The sequence below is a fragment of the Pristiophorus japonicus genome, chromosome 9 (assembly GCF_044704955.1).
Source record: "Pristiophorus japonicus isolate sPriJap1 chromosome 9, sPriJap1.hap1, whole genome shotgun sequence".
NCBI lineage: Eukaryota > Metazoa > Chordata > Chondrichthyes > Pristiophoridae > Pristiophorus > Pristiophorus japonicus.
This window is the reverse complement of record NC_091985.1, coordinates 129,354,807-129,370,616: the sequence shown is the minus strand read 5'-3', so window position 1 is coordinate 129,370,616 and position 15,810 is coordinate 129,354,807.

Below are 15,810 nucleotides of genomic sequence, written 5' to 3'. Positions count from 1 at the left end.
TAAATGCCAGCATGAATAGTTGGGCCGAATGGCCTGTTTTTGTGCTGTAGACTCCATGTAACTCGCTGTAACGGAAAGCCAGGCCCGGATCTGAACCTGAGTGAATATCTCAGATAGTGTGTCAGCCACGGTGTCTGCGGCCATCGATATCATGGGGTCAGTCCGCTGAACCAGAGCTAGCGCAGTCCCACCTGGCCAGGCTTCCCTTCTCCTGGTCACTTTGTATTCTAGGAGGAATCACGTGGGTTAGCCCCTGCTCCCTTGAATGATTCCCTATGATTCAGCATCACAACAGCAGCAGGAATCCCTTCACTATGCAACCTTGCCCCCCCACCTATTGGCTTAGGTGGTTAAATGGTGAACTGCACACAAACCCCAGCTCTGATGCTGGTGTTGGGACTTCCATGGTCAGTCTGTGCCTGACTCCAACTAACTTCCCAAGCTGTGTCTTCCTCGTACTTCAATTCCTTCCCAACTAATACATCCTGGTTAGTGCTTTCTTGGCACATGGCCTTTAGTTTAAGCCCTTCTCACTGGTGCACATGTTCTTTATCCTTTATCCTCTGCTGACATTTTAGGATGATGATCCAAGTGACCTGAGTAATATCACACTTTTTTAAACTGCTGTTTGCCTTTTGCTTAATTTATTTTCAGCCCATGTTTGGTCTGAGGAATTTTAATCCAGTTTGGCTGTCACCAATTGTTTGGATTCGGGCTTGCTCCCAATGATTTTATTCTTGAATTCCCTCCATAAACCTTCCGGTCTCTCTCTCCTTTTTTTAAGACGCTCCTTAAACTTACCTTTTTGACCAAGCTTTTGGTCACCTGTCTTAATATCTCCTTATGCAGCCTGATCTTGAATTTTATTTGATAACGCTCCTGTGAAGTGCCTTGAGAAGTTTTACTACGTTAAAGGGGCTACATAAATGCAAGTTGTTGTTTACTCATTCTCACCATAAAGGCAACTTCTATAGGCAAGCCCACATTACTTACAATCTGAAACTAAACCTTGTGCATTTAGTGGGCCTGAAATTCGGGTCGGAGGCTTCCTTCGGACGAATGCCTCCGACCCGAGAATTTTTTACGAAAGTACCTGGTGGTCCCAGAGGTGCCTGCGAGTGCGGTGGGGGGCCTTCTCTTCCTGCGTTTCGGAGCACACCCCCCATCCTCGAGGTTCACACGAAGGTGAAGTCACGTGTGATTGGACAACCAATCACGGTGTAGTATTCTCATTGATAGCAATGAGAACTCTATAACTTTGAGTTCTTATTGCTATCAATGAGAAAAAAAAACACATTAAACACAACATAAAAAATAAAAAGCACCTCACATAATTAAAATTTATTGAAATTAAATTTAATTAAATATTTTAGAAAAAAAAATGTTGGATTTTTAAAAAAGTATTTTAATAGAGTTTAAAATAAACTTACCTTTAGTGGACAGGGTTTTTAAACATAAAAATGTGTATTTAAATTTTATTTTTATATGTTTTAAAACTCTTACGCTGGTAAAAGTAAACTATGCGCCTGCTTTTACCAGGCGCAAGAGTTTGAAGGACATTCGCTGGGCAAGAGATGGGCAAATAGCCCAATCTCACCCGTGCAGATGTCCTTCCTGCGGGGATGCATTTGATCTGTCAAGCCAAAACTTGACAGATCGGAAAAGCTGTTTTTTGGCGCATGCGCATTGCACGCCAAACCCTGGCTTTCGTGAGGCCTCACTAGGTCTGTACGTATTCCATAAGGACCCGGTGAGGCCGGAATTTTAGGCCCAGTGTGTAGGAGGTTGCACACCACAGCAAGCAATCCTCCCTTTTATTGTAAACCTGCTACTGATTTCATCCTCGCCTTACATTCTGTCACTGGCAGCAGAGCCTTGCACCATCTTGTCCCACTGTTCTCTCTGAGCTCCTGCACCTTGTTGCATCTCTCCCTATCTTCCAAAACCTCTGAGACTGCACTTCCAGTCTCATTCCCTTACCTGACACCAGCTCCTGCTCGAGTATGACACCCAACTGTGAAATGTTAAAGGTGCTAAAGAAATGCTGCTTGTTGTAATCATTACGACAGCACAATCCTTTCACACCCGAATCAAAGCACTTTTAACATACGATAGGATACGGGCAGCAGAGTTTTGGATGAGCTGAAATTTACGGAGGGTGGAAGATGGGAGGCAGGTCAGGAGAGCATTGGAATAGTCGAGTTTGTAGGTGACAAAGGCATGGATGAGGGTTTCAGCGGTGTATGAGATGAGGCAGGGGCAGAGACTGGCGATGTTATGGAGATGGAAGTGGACAGTTTTGGTGATGGAGAGGATATGGGATTCAGCTCAGGGTTAAATAGGACGGCAAGGTTACGACCAATGACCAGCAATAAATCACAGAGAGTAGGCCATTCTGTCCCTCGAGCCTGTTACATAGGACTACATGGAGGACATTCAGCCCATCAAGCCTACATAGGAACACGTGGAAGCTGTTCTGCCCCTCGAGCCTACGTAAGAACATGTGGAGGCCATTCAGCCCATCGAGCCTGCTCCGCCATTCAGTGAGATCATGGATGATCTGTCCCTCAACTCCATTTATCCGCCTTCGCTACATAACCCTTGATGCTCTTGCATGACCAAAATAAAATGACCACTACACTACCCTGGGGCTCCGATGAGCAGTATAGTGAAACGCAGAAAGGACTTGTCATAAAAATAGAAAATGCTGAAAATACTCAGCAGGTCAGGCAGCATCTGTGGAGAGAGAAATAGAGTTAACTTTTCAGGCCGATGCAGCGCTCAATCAAAATAAGTGGGAGCAAAGAACACACGCCTACGGCCCAAGCAGAGAGCTGGGCGGGGTATATTGTCAGAAGGTAATGGGCAAAAGCACCAAATACACCCAATTTCCTTCTCTCCACATGTCTGAATTCCACCCGGGGAACACATCCCTCAACCCCACCGCCCCTCATCTCTAAACCAACATGCTGACTTCTAATAAAGGTGTGGTGAATGTATTGTTTAAAACTACTTCAAATCTTAACTGTTAAATCTCCAATTTCTTCCAGTTCCGACGAAAGGTCATCGACCTGAAATGTTAACTCTGTTTTTCTCTCCACAGATACTGCCTGACCCACTGAATATTGCCAGCATTTTATGTTTTTATTTCAGATTATAACTTTTGTGGACAGCAGGTGCTGGTAATGGTTCTGCTGTTGCCATTTGCAGCACCTCGGGACCCATCTTTTGTTTCCTCACTTGTCCCATTACCACCCCGCTTTTGCCTCGCACCATCATCCCTTTTGTCATTTAATCTCTCCTGCCTTCCACCCTATCACAGACCTTCCTTTTTGTTCTTGCCTCCCCTCCTCCCCGCTTTCCCCTGTCCCATCACTGACGACAAGTCATCGACCTGAAACGTTAACTGTGTTTCTCTCTCCACAGATGCTGCCTGACCTGCTGAGTATTTCCAGCATTCTCTGTTTTTATTTCAGATTTCCAGCACCTGCAGTATTTAGCTTTGGACTGTTTTAGATTGCTAGTTTTCACTTTGTTTTTGAATAACAATCATGGATTTTTAAAAAGTTTTTATTTTGTAATATACATATGTAAGATATTTGTTCTAAGTTCTCAGATTGTACAAGGCTGCAAAAAGGAATTTTGCCTTTTAATTAGACAATAAGTATTTTGGCTGTTTGCCCAGTTGGTAGCTTGCAGTTAAATGGGAGACAGCCAATTCACCTCATTATTTTTAATTCACTTCTGAATCCAAGTCCTTTCAGCATGGATTGTAATGGGATATTACAGCTGAAATATATAGAACCACTATCAATTGCATTGCGTGCTTACATACTGCGACTGTCTAGGTGTAGGGCTGTGCGATACATTGTCTGCAGTATAAACCTGTTGGAAGTTATAAATTTTATGTAGTCCGGGCCCTAACATGAGCTAACTAAACTGCATGGATGTGAGTTTATCTGTGGAGGCCAAAACTCCCTGCGTGTGGTGACATTTAAAAAGATTGCATTCTTACCCAGACTATATGTTACATAGAATTACATAGAAACATAGAAAAATAGGTGCAGGAGTAGGCCATTCGGCCCTTCAAGTCTGCACCACCATTCAATAAGATCATGGCTGATCATTCACCTCAGTACCCCTCTCCTGCTTTCTCTCCATACCCCTTGATCCCTTTAGCCGTAAGGGCCATATCCAACTCCCTGTTCAATATATCTAACGAACTGGCATCAACAACTCTCTGCGGAAGAGAATTTCATAGGTTAACAACTCTCCTCATCTCGGTCCTAAATGGCTTACCGCTTATCCTTAGACTGTGACCCCTGGTTCTGGACTCCCCCAACATCGGGAACATTCTTCCTGCATCTAACCTGTCCAGTCCCGTCAGAATTTTATATATTTCTATGAGAACCCCTCTCATTCTTCTAAACTCCAGTGAATTCAGGCCCAGTTGATCCAGTCTTTCCTCATATGTCAGTCCTGCCATCCCGGGAATCAGTCTGGTGAACCTTCGCTGCACTCCCTCAATAGCAAGAACGTCCTTCCTCAGATTAGGAGACCAAAACTGAACACAATATTCCAGGTGAGGCCTCACCAACGCCCTGTACATCTGCAGCAGGACGTCCCTGCGCCTATACTCATCTCCTAGCTATGAAGGCCAACATGCCATCTTAACCGCCTGCTGCACCTGCATGCCAACCTTCAATGACTGATGTACCATGACACCCAGGTCTCGTTGCACCTCCCCCTTTCCTAATCTACCACCATTCAGATAATATTCTGCCTTGTGTTTTTGCCACCAAAGTGGAAAACCTCACATTTATCCACATTATATTGCATCTGCCATGTATTTGCCCATTCACCTAACCTGTCCAAGTTCCCTGCAGCCTCTTAGCATCCTCCTCACAGCTCACACCGCCACCCAGCTTAGTGTCATCTGCAAACTTGGAGATATTACTCTCAATTCCTTCATCTAAATCATTGATGTATATTGTAAATAGCTGTGGTCACAGCACTGAGCCCTGCGGCACCCCACTAGTCACTGCCTGCCATTCTGAAAAGGACCCGATTATCCCGACTCTCTGCTTCTTGTCAGCCAACCAGTTCTCTATTCACGTCAGTACATTGCCCCCAATACCTTGTGCTTTAATTTTGCACATCAATCTCTTGTGTGGGACCTTGTCAAAAGCATTTTGAAAGTCCAAATACACCACATCCACTGATTCTCCCCTGTCCACTCTATTAGTTACATCCTCAAAAAATTCTAGAAGATTTGTCACGCATGATTTCCCTTTCATAAATTCATGCTGACTTGGACCGATCCTGTCACTGCTTTCTAAATGCGCTGCTATTTCATCTCTAATAATTGATTCCAACATTTTCCCCACTACTGATGTCAGGCTAACCAGTCTTTATTTACCCATTTTCTCTCTCCCTCCTTTTTAAAAAAAGTGATGTTACATTAGCTACCCTCCAGTCCATAGGAACTGATGCAGAGTCGATAGACTGTTGGAAAATGATCACCAATGCATCCATTTCTAGGGCCACTTCCTTAAGTACTCTGGGATGCAGACTATCAGGCCTCAGGGATTTATCGGCCTTCAATCCCATCAGTTTCCCTAACACAATTTCCTGACTAATAAGGATTTCCTTCAGTTCCTCCTTCTCGCTAGACCCTTGGTCTCCTAGTATTTCCGGAAGGTTATTTGTGTCTTCCTTCGTGAAGACAGAACCTAAGTATTTGTTCAATTGGTCTGCCATTTCTTTGTTCCCCATTATAAATTCACCTGATTCTGACTGCAAGGGACCTATGTTTGTCTTCACTAATCTTTTTCTCTTCACTTATTTATAGAAGCTTTTGCAGTCAGTTTTTATGTTCCCAGCAAGCTTCCCCTCATACTCTATTTTCTCCCTCCTAATTAAACCCTTTGTCCTCCTCTGCTGAATTATAAATTTCTCCCAGTCCTTAAGTTTGCTGCTTTTTCTGGCCAATGTATATGCCTCTTCCTTGGATTTAACACTATCCCTAATTTCCCTTGTTAGCCACGGTTGAACCACCTTCCCCGTTTTATTTTTACTCCAGACAGGGATGTATAATTGTTGAAGTTCATCCATGTGCTTCAGTAAATATTTGCCATTGCCTATCCACCTTTATCAACCCTTTATCATTCGCCAGTCTATTCTAGCCAATTCACGTCTCATACCATCGAAGTTACCTTTCCTTAAGTTCAGGACCCTAGCCTCTGAATTAACTATGTCACTCTCCACCTTAATAAAGAATTCTACCATATTATGGTCACTCTTCCCCAAGGGGCCTCGCACAACAAGATTGCTAATTAGTCCTTTCCCGTTACACATCACCCAGTCTAGGATGGCCAGCCCTCTAGTTGGTTCCTCGACATTGGTCTAGAAAACCACCCCTAATACACTCCAGGAAATCCTCCTCCACCATACTGCTACCAGTTTGGTTAGCCCAATCTATATGTAGATTAAAGTCGCCCATGATAACTGCTGTACCTTTATTGCACGCATCCTTAATTTCTTGTTTGATTCTGTTCACAACCTCACTACTACTGTTTGGTGGTCTGTACACAACTCTCACTAGCATTTCTGCCCTTAGGTATTCCACAGCTCTACCCATACAGATTCCACATCATCCAAACTAATGTCCTTCCTTACTATTGCGTTAATTTCCTCTCTAACCAGCAACACTACCCCACCTCCTTTTCCTTTCTGTCTATCCTTCCTGAATGTTGAATACCCCTGGATGTTGAGTTCCCAGCCTTGGTTACCCTGGAGCCATGTCTCCGTAATCCCAATTATATTATATTTGTTAATAGATGCCTGTGCAGTTAATTCTTCCACCTTATTACGAATACTCCTCGCATTGAGGCACAGAGCCTTCAGGCTTGTCTTTTTAACACACTTTGTCCCTTTAGACTTTTGCTGTAATGTCACCCTTTTTGATTTTTGCCTTGGGTTTCTCTGCCCTCCACTTACTTTTCCTCTTTCTATCTTTGGCTTCTGTCCCCATTTTATTTCCCTCTATCTCCCCATATAGGTTCCCATCCCCCTGCCATATTAGCTTAACCCCTCCCCAATAGCACGAGCAAACACTCCCCCTAGGACATTGGTTCCGGTCCTGCCCAGATGCAGACTGTCCGGTTTGTACTGGTCCCACCTCCCCCAGAACCAGTTCCAATGTCCCAGGAATTTGAATCCCTCCCTTCTGCACCACTCCTCAAGCCATGTATTCACCTTGGCTATCCTGCAATTCCTGCTCTGACTAGCACGTGGCACTGGTAGTAATCCTGAGATTACTACCTTTGAGGTCCTGCTTTTTAATTTAACTCCTAGCTCCCTAAATTCAGCTTGGAGGACCTCATCCCGTTTTTTTACCTATATCGTTGGTACCTATATGCACCACGACAAATGGCTGTTCGCCCTCCCCCTCCAAAATGTCCTGCATCCTTGATCCTTGCACCAGGGAGGCAACATACGATCCTGGAGTCTCGATTGCGGCTGCAGAAACGCCTATCTATTCCCCTTACAATAGAATCCCCTACCACGAAAGCGCTCCCATTCTTTTTCCATGGTGCCATGAACTTGTCTGCTGCTGCCTTCCCCTGATGAGTCAGTACCCAAAACGGTGTATCTGTTTTGCAGGGGGATGACCGCAGGGAACCCCTGCACTACCTTCCTTTCACTGCTTTTCCTGCTGATCACCTATTCCCTATCTGCCGGAGTAACATCCTCAGCATCGCAGATGCTCCAGAGTGAATCCATGTGCAGCTCCAGTGTCGCAATGTGGTCTGTCAGGAGCTGCAGCAGGATATACTTCCTGCATATGTAGTCATCAGGGATGCAGCACAGAAACAGGCCATTCAGCCCAACTAGTCTGTACTGGTGTTTATTCTCCACACAAGCCTCCTCCCTTTCCGTTTATCTCATCTCAGCCTTTCAGCATATCTTTTTATTCCCTTTTCTTTCATGTATTCGTCTAATTTTCTTTTGAAAGCATCTAAACGATTTGCCTCAACCACTTCCTGTGGTAGCGAGTTCCACATTCTAACCACTCTGAGTAAATAAATTTCTCCTTAGTTACCAGTAAACCCAACAGGGAAATATCATGCTGAGGTGTATTGTATTATTTGAACTATCAAAGTATTATTTTTTGAAACATGTGTATATTTCTACCATGGCTTTGTCCTTGAATACATTTGAATTTAAGTATAGCCGTGTCTTCTTCAGCTGTTCAGTGAGATGACTTATCATCTTGATCTGAATTGCTGTCCATTCGGTTCTTTCCAAAGTGAAGTTAGTTGATGGAATAATCTAGAAATTTGATCACGGGTGAAAATGGGCACATAGGGGTCGCAGGACACACGCCTGTTCATGTGGGCGCAAGGACAACATGAAGCAGGGAGCTCGTTCTAATGAATCGAGCATGCAGTTAGCACTCTCCATGATGCTTATTGGCTGCATGCCTGTTTGGGGCGGGAAATCAGACTGCACTGACTCTGCTTAAAGGCAGCCAGCCCCTCTTAAAGGGGAGGTTCTGGTTGCAGACTACGGCAAGTGGAGAAGTGGCTGCAAGAGGTACAGAGAAGGCGTTCTCTGATGCAGTGTTGGAGGCCCTGGTCAAAGGTGGTATTTTGTTCCTTTTCCCCCCCCCCCCCCCACCCCCCTCCGCCCCAGGTGGGGCAGAAGGCCCTCCAGGCAACACATCTGCCGCTAGTGGGAAAAGATCATTGAAGAGGTTACTCCCAGGAGTTCAGCAGTAATGTAGAAAAAAGTTCAATGACCTCGCCAGAGTTGTCTCCTCACACCTGCAGCCCTCACTATTCACAATACTCTCTGCTACAATTGCTACGCCACACTTCACTTCACGTCCTACTCACACACTCTGCACTTGCTACTCTCACCACTGTCATTGCCCATGCAAAATACAAACTATTCGAGCAATATGGGCACTTTCTCAGAACACCTCAAGACTGACACTAACACACTCCCTCCTTTCTTGCAGGAGAAGGTCGCACACAACCTGCGGCAGGAGGTAATGAACGGAGGAGGACGAGTCCTCCTGCACACCCTTTCCCATCAGGAGAAGACATGTTGGTCATGGGCAGGGGGAAAGTCATGGCAGGGACGTCACACAGGGTTTCCACCACTTGTCCTCTTTTTCCCTTCTGTCTCACCCTAGAGACACTGCAGCTGCTTGCAGCAGTCACTTATGTCTCTCTGCTCTCCCTTCACACTGACAGCTAACCCTTGCCCCTCTCTTTCATTTCAGGTGCTGGACACGTCCAAGCCCCTGTGCAGCCTTCCTGAACATGCAGCGCCACTCGATCTGACCACAGCAAACGCCAGCTCAGAGACTGGCGCCATATGTAATGTAGAGGCTAGGCTGCAGGAGGGCTTGTCATGTGGTGAATCACTGGGCACAAATTTGCAGGAGCTAGGGCAGAGGAATAGGGCATCATAGCTGGCAGCGTGCCAGAGGGCTGCAGCAGACTCGGATGAAGGCCCAGTCTACAGAAGGAGGTTGATGGGCATACACCAGAAAATGCAAGATGCACTGTGCAGCCTGACCTGGAGTTAGTGTACAATGGCTCAGAACGTGGAGGAGTCCAGTTCTAACTTGTGTCGGGGTCTTTGTGCAGAGTATGGAGACTATTATACCCAACATGGAGCGAGCGGTCAACTCCATCAGCTCTTGAATGAGTTGCTCTTTGAAAGCTCTGGCAGTTAGGAGGACTCACTGTTCATTGATGTTGCTCCTGCTCTTCCTCCTCCTTGCTCCTTGCTCCTCCTCCTGTACTTCTTCCTGCCCAGGTGGTGGTGGTAAGGGCTGGTCCCTCAGTATGACAAAGTTATGCAGCACCCGACCACAAATCTGGATGCACGGTCAGGGTTGTACTGCAAAGCTGCTCCCGAATGGTCCAGGCAGCAGAAGCGTTGCTCGGTGACGTTTCTGGAGGCGGCTGTGTTTGGGTTCCTTCTGGGTGTCATCAGCCATGTCTGAAGCAGGATACCCTTTATCACCTATGACTGATGACCTAGTTGGAATAAAAGGGGCACAGAGGACTAGTGCAGAATGAATGAATCCCAACTGCTGCCAGGAACCCAGGCAGAGACCTGTGTGATGTGGTCGCAAACCAGCTGCACATGCAGTGAGTGGAATCCCTTCCTACTGAAAAAGGTGCCAGGAGGTGATGGAGGAGCATGCAGAGAATTGTGGGTGCAGTCTAAGGCACCTTGGACCCTGGGCTAGTCTGCAATATGGGCGAAGCCTAGCGCTCTATCATCCTGCTTCACTCTGTCCATTGGGAAGGAGCTGTAGGTGTTCCTCCTGGTGTAGAGAGCCTCGGTGACTACCCTGTCAAACTAGGAGATGTGACTGATGTCACCTGCTTGAGCCTGAAAGGTGCCTGTTGCATAAAACCGGAAGGCCACAGTGACCTTGCCAGGCACAGGCAGTGCAGTCCATGTCCTGGTTTGGGGCTCCAATTGTGGATAAAGAAGGTGGCATAGCTTGGTGACGGCCTCTTTGGAGAAGCACAGGCATCTCGCATACAAATCCTCTGACATTGAGGTATTAGAAGTATCCCCTAAAGATGTGCTGTGGGTATAGTATCCTCCGCAGTGCCCTGCTCCTTCCTCTTCTCCCAGCTGTTCCTGCTATCTCCTGTTTCCTTCACTGCTCCCCCTCGTCGTCTGTCCCCAAAGTCAGACCTACCAGAACACCTGCGCGCCCCCCCCCCCCCCCACCCACCCATGACTGGAAAAAAAACTGTTTTGAAGGCAGTCAAAAGCAGTCCAGCACAAGCAAAAAGTCAGAAATCGGTTGTAAAATGCTTAAAAAAATTTTTTAATCCCCAAAATTAATGGCCTAGAGGTTCGCCAGCAGCCTAAGACAAACCAACAACTAATCTGCATGGAGCAAATGAGCCATTCAAATAGCATTGCTGCAGGGCCCTTGCTGCCTGTTTGGGTTAAGATAAGGCGCTGGGGAAAACCGATTGCACCAAAAGGGTCCTACAATAAGTGTAGGTACGCCAGTATTTAAATATAACAAGCATTGTAAATGCTTGCGGCACGCACCCTAGCTGCCTGATCCAGTATGGAGGGTGGCATACATCCGGCATGGAATGAGTGCCACCTGCCACTTTGGGCCCTTGGGCATCCATTCTACGCCTGTTAAACGGTGCAGCGTGATCGAATTTCTAGACCCATGTTTCTGCACCTGATCTCCGATAATGCAGAGAAGGTGACAACTCCAGTCGGGATGCCAGCCATCTCAGTGGTAAGATTCAAAAATGTTTCAAATTTTATTTTTTAAATAGGCCTGTATTTTATAAAATATGAAATGTCCCTTTTAGACCCTATTCTGGATTATTTCTTCATCAATTGTGGAGGCTTTCAATTTGACACAAATATGAAAACATATCTTTTAAGATATGTATCTGAAGCACACCAGGTTGTTTCTTAAATATATAGGCAATCAAATGTATACATTTCATTGTTCCTGGGGGATAAAACAAACGGGATTCCAAGGATACCACTTGAAAAGCCTGCATATTTTTAGATCATCATCTTTGAAGATCTTGCATAGAGGGAGCCCAACCATCTTTATATGAAAAAAAAATTGAGGTGCATAAGGTTTTCTTTTCTAAAGCATCTGGCCAAGTGTGTGAATCCGGGTCTGATCCTGGCTTTTATCCTGGCTTTTCCAGATTTCCAGCTTCAGCCTTTCTACCAATCAAACATCTTGGGACACTTTCTGTTTTAATTGCAGAGCTTGTCAACACTCTCGACAAGACCCTGCCAGATGATCTGCCCTCGGGTCTTCAGAGATAGTCACATCTGTGAAACTGAAATTAATAATCTTGGACCAGGAGCATCGGCACATTCCCATCAAAGGTGCATTAGGGTGCCTGCAGCGCGCCGTCCTCTCCAAGTATGCATTTCTTTTTCTTCCCATCTTGGAATGCCGAGCAATGAATATGGCTTTTCCATATTAAAAGCATAAGGCAGGCAATTGGAGTGAGTTTTTAAACCTACTCCAGCAGTCATTTCCATTTTTGAGGAGAAATATATCACTAAACCATGCAAGAAGATTAAAATTGTTCCCACTATTTCCCCAGTGAGGGAGGGGAAGTCCTTTTGACATTTGGTATCTTCCAGCAGCACAACTTTGTTTATTGTGGGAGGTTTCCACATCGTAATTTACTGCAGGAAAGAAAGATTGAGTTGACTGCATTAGTTGATTTTTAAATTTAAATTATTTACATGTTCAGTTGCGGAGAAGAAATCATCATTTACTCTAAATGTCTCTTTTTTTAAAAAAAATGTTAAAGCCCCCTAGTTTCCTTCTTAATGCCCCTTGGCATACATCAAATGCTGTTTTATACCTGCTTTCTCCGACTCTCCAAATATATGGATATTATTGTTTCAGGAATTATTGTAGTCACGGTACGGAGGAATTGCTGTACCTAATCACTTTCCAGTCCAGTGGTACTGCAATATATCACTCAATAACTGACTGGCCAAAGAGCCTTTAGATGTCACAATCAAGTGGCCAAGTGCTTTTGAAATGTCAAGTGGTATCATTTTCAAATGCATTTACTCAGCCGTCCCATCTATCTATTTCTTCAGATTTGAACTGCACGACCCGTTGTACAAGTTTGAAAAGATACAGGCTAAACCTCTAAGTTGGGAGTGTTAATGACACAATTTGTTTTGGCACAACATGCATTATTAATTCAGCCAGTGCCAAAATAGACTAAGGATCTTCCATCATTAACCTTGACTTAATAAATGGTCTCAAATAGTTTGTAAGATTTTTAAGCTTGGTCCTCATCTGAAAACTGAAAGCAGACTGTAAACATAAGAATTACCTGGATCTTGTCCAAAAGATTCTATACCCTGACAGAAACACATGCACATTTTAGGCCAAATAGCAGCAAAACCATAAAAAAAATTATCTCCAATTTTCTTCTCTTCTCCTCATTCGTTATAATCTACCAAAATTCTCTGGACTCTGGGGAGGTACCATCGGATTGGAAAGCAGCTAATGTAACGCCTCTGTTTAAAAAAAGGGGGCAGACAAAAGGCAGGTAACTATAGGCCGGTTAGTTTAACATCTGTAGTGGGGAAAATGCTTGAAGCTATCATTAAGGAAGAAATAGCGGGACATCTAGATAGGAATAGTGCAATCAAGCAGATGCAACATGGATTCATGAAGGGGAAATCATGTTTAACTAATTTACTGGAATTCTTTGAGGATATAACGAGCATGGTGGTTAGAGGTGTACCGATGGATGTGGTGTATTTAAATATCCAAAAGGCATTCGATAAGGTGCCACACAAAAGGTTACTGCAGAAGATAAAGGTACGCGGAGTCAGAGGAAATGTATTAGCATGGATCGAGAATTGGCTGGCTAACAGAAAGCAGAGAGTCGGGATAAATGGGTCCTTTTTGGGTTGGAAATCGGTGGTTAGTGGTGTGCCACAGGGATCGGTGCTGGGACCACAACTGTTTACAATATACATAGATGACCTAGAAGAGGGGACAGAGTGTAGTGTAACAAAATTTGCAGATGACACAAAGATTAGTGGGAAAGCGGGTTGTGTAGAGAACACAGAGAGGCTGCAAAGAGATTTAGATAGGTTAAGCGAATGGGCTAAGGTTTGGCAGATGGAATGAATACAATGTCGGAAAATGTGAGGTCATCCACCTTGGGAAAAAAAAACAGTAAAAGGGAATATTATTTGAATGGGGAGAAATTACAACATGCTGCGGTGTAGAGGGACCTGGGGGTCCTTGTGCATGAAACCCAAAAAGTTAGTTTGCAGGTGCAGCAGGTAATCAGGAAGGCGAATGGAATGTCGGCCTTCATTGCGAGAGGGATGGAGTACAAAAGCAGGGAGGTCCTGCTGCAACTGTACAGGGTATTGGTGAGGCTGCACCTGGAGTACTGTGTGCAGTTTTGGTCACCTTACTTCAGGAAGGATATACTAGCTTTGGAGGGGGTACAGAGACGATTCACTTGGCTGATTCCAGAGATGAGGGGGTTACCTTATGATGATAGATTGAGTAGACTGGGTCTTTACTCGTTGGAGTTCAGAAGGATGAGGGGTGATCTTATAGAAACATTTAAAATAATGAAAGGGATAGACAAGATAGAGGCAGAGAGGTTGTTTCCACTGGTAGGGGAGACTAGAACTAGGGGGCACAGCCTCAAAATACGGGGGAGCCAATTTAAAACCGAGTTGAGAAGGAATTTCTTCCAGAGAGTTGTGAATCTGTGGAATTCTCTGCCCAGGGAAGCAGTTGAGGCTAGCTCATTGAATGTATTCAAATCACAGATAGATAGATTTTTAACCAATAAGGGAATTAAGGGTTATGGGGAGCGGGCGGGTAAGTGGAGCTGAGTCCACGGCCAGATCAGCCATGATCTTGTTGAGTGGCGGAGCAGGCTCGAGGGGCTAGATGGCCTACTCCTGTTCCTAATTCTTATGTTCTTATGTTCAAAGTGCAGAGTGATGTTGGAGGACAGTTGTACAGGTGTTGGCTACCTCCAATACCTCTTCCCAAATGGCTGTTCTCCATATGTGTGCCTACCTGTGAGTGTCAGCATTTCAAGCAATGGCGTGTGCTCATGATCGGCAGCAATGCTCACTGATTATTAGTGACTTTCCCCCACCCCTTTAGGGCAGTTGGATGTTGCAGCCTTAGAGGGGCACGGCTTCACCTTAAAAGCAGAATAGCACATCCTGCATTATGTGGTGTAATGTGATCCTGAAAAAACAATTGATCATCTGATTTAGTATGAGCAATGCCAGAGGTGATCTGCTAATGTACATTTATGAATGGCGTCCATGTAGCAAAAAATGTACGTCGACTTTTTTTTGCATCAGCGGGATGCAAAATAATGTGATTGGCTCAAATTTCCAGGAACCACACGAAACATTCACACTTTTTTTGAGTACATTTATAACAAAATCTTTACCATGTCTCTTCGTCTTGGTTCCTCACTTACACTTGCATATACCTCAACAAATAAAATACTTAAAATATTCATAAACAGCTTACCAATGAACTCAGCTGCCCAATTTTACAATAGTACAATGAACTTCTGAAACTACTGGGGGTACTACACATTCAGCTAAGTTTTTTTTAAATCTGCCTTTTTGGCAGCAGCCTCCAGCGGTCCCTTTTAAGGACCACTGGTTAAGCCACGTGTAGACGTACTTTTTCCTGAACGCAGGAAGTCCAGCGCTGGCTGTGTTCAGGGTTGCCCAATTTGGGGTCGAGGACCTCAAACAGGTGTTAGGCCTCCATTTGCATATGGAAAAGGCCTAATGACTGTTTCAGGAATGAGCCCAGGACACCTGTACTTCAGCTACTAATATGGCAGGTGATGCATTTCCAGCACGGAATGCGCACGCGCGCACGATGCCCGCCATATTGGACGCTTCGGCAGACAGGGCCTCGGTTTAACGTCTCGTCCGAAAGACAGCACCTCCAAAAGTGCAGCACTCTCTCGGTACTGCACTGAATGTCGGCCTCTATTTTTGTGCTCCAGTCTTTGGAGTGGAACTTGAACCCATAACTTTCTGACTTGGGTTGCTAGTCCGGTACTGTAACTACGGTAACATAGCTGCAAAGGGGTCTTGGAAATGTCTTTTTCCCCTTTATCACCACTTGCATCCATTAGCTTAGTGTTGGGCCTAGATATTTTTGGGCATCAGATATGACTGCCCTCTCGGAGTACTGTCCATGCACAACACTTCAGGCCTGAAGAA